The sequence below is a fragment of the Oryx dammah genome, unplaced genomic scaffold, assembly GCF_014754425.2.
Source record: "Oryx dammah isolate SB20612 unplaced genomic scaffold, SCBI_Odam_1.1 HiC_scaffold_1, whole genome shotgun sequence".
Classification (NCBI taxonomy): Eukaryota; Metazoa; Chordata; class Mammalia; order Artiodactyla; family Bovidae; genus Oryx; species Oryx dammah.
The window spans coordinates 8,561,324-8,563,235 of NW_024070185.1; the positions used below are offsets into that span (position 1 = coordinate 8,561,324).

General features: G+C 47.0%; 1 pseudogene; it reads right to left on the reverse strand.

The window, feature by feature from the left end:
• Nucleotides 1-933: 933 nt before the first annotated feature.
• Nucleotides 934-1,412, reverse strand: LOC120858678 (annotated as a pseudogene).
• Between the last annotated feature and the right edge of the window lie 500 nt (nucleotides 1,413-1,912).

Below are 1,912 nucleotides of genomic sequence, written 5' to 3' on the forward strand. Positions count from 1 at the left end.
CCCAAAGCTGTGCAAGCATTCCTCATTTGGAGGAAGAAAGACGGTTTCTCCCCAAACTTTGATGAACTTTTTGTCTGAAGTCGCTCTGCCATCTGGTGGCTGTTTCTGGGGATTGCAGTCGCGTCTGGGCCAATCCCACTGTCTGTCGGCTGTATTCCTATACCTCTGAAGCCCTCCCCTAGAACAACCTAATCGAGTCCTATTCATTCTGCAAAACTCTGAACCTAGCCTAGAACCTAGGCTTTCTGAGTGTTTGCAGTTCTGCTCACAGTTCTGTCCCGGGGGTAGAACAGGCTGGCACATAAAGTCTCCCGGGCAGTGTTTGATGAATGAGTGAGCAGCAGTGACGCACATCAGATTGCGCTGACTTTCTTCCTCTGACCACACAATTTCTGTTTGTTGACTGTATTTCCTTATGTGCCATCCTTTACATAGCTTGATGTGTGTAACTCTTATATTCCCTCCTGGATTATAAATTCTGGAGATGGTGTTTTCGTTTTCTAACTGAAGTAGAAATGCAGTGAATACATTTTAAAAATTATGAATAGTATAGTACTGCGTGCTGTGTGCTGTGCCAAGTCACTTCAGCCGTGTATGGCTCTTTGCGACCCTATGGATCATAGCCTGCCAGGCTCCTCTGCTTATGGCATTCTCCAGGCACGAGTACTGAAGTGGGTTGTCATGCCCTCCTCCAGGGCATCTTTTCCAGTCCAGGGATTGAACCCATGTCTGTTACATCCCCTGCATGGGCAGGCGGGTTCTTTACCACTAGCACCACCTGGGAAGCCCCAACTATAGTATTACTTTCATTAGTAGCAATCCATTGCATGTATAATCTGCTTTATTACTTCTATTAGTTTCTACATTTGATCTTCTCAACAGTTCTATGAAAGACTAAGGCAGAAACTATGAATCCTATTGGGTTTTTTTTTTATTTAATAAACTTTTATTTTTCAAAATGTACAGCTGGTGGGACCTGTTCATGCATCTTCACCAGCAGCTGGGGCATCTCCACTGATGGTGTTTCTGGTGTAAATCACTTGAGCTCTGTGCTTTGAAACCAGTTTAATAAGTCCTTTACTAAGGAGTTCCTGAAGGGCTGCTCTGGCCAGGGAACCATGAATCTTCAGTCTCTCAGAGACCACAGCTGGAGTTATAAGCTTATGGTTGGGAACTTCTTTACAGAGTTTGTCATATGTTGCTTTGTCAAACAAGACTAGGTTATTGAGCTTGTCCCGAAAACTTTGCTTTTGGACCACTTCTTCTTTTTGGCCTTGCCCCCTGATTTGTTCACTGGATCTTTGTCTTTCTGGGCCGACTTTCTGGCATCTTTCTTCTTCTTGTCGTCCTTGGGTGGCATAGCGAAGCCCGGAGAGCAGCTGCAACCACTGCTGCCTCACTAAGATGTCGGACAAAAAGGACTGAATCCTATTTTTGTATGAGGAAACTGGGTCTCAGTAAGCGTAAGTGACTTGCAGAAACCACACAACTCCTGAGTGGATGTGCTGGGACTTCTGACTCCAGACTGAGCATTCTGTTCCCTGCTTCTGTTGATTTGGGTCCTGACGGGAAGAGTGTCACCTGGTGGGGTCATTGAGGGAAGGTGACCTTTTAGTGTGGGCAGAGGGGGTCTGTGCAAAGAACCTGTGGTCTGTAGAAAAGTCATTCCTCCAGCATTCCTCACTCCTGCTGTGCGAATCTGTCAGGAGGGCAGAACAAAGTCCCACAGACCCGGGGCCTCAACAACAGAAGTTCATATTCTCCCAGCTCTGGAGGCTGGATGTCCCAGGTCAAGGTGTCAGCAGGTTAGGTTTCTCCCGAGGCCTCTCTGCTTCTCCCTGGGTCCTCACAGGGTTGTCTCTGTGTCTATGTCCCCATCCTCTCTTCTCACAAGGACACCAGTCATGTCGGA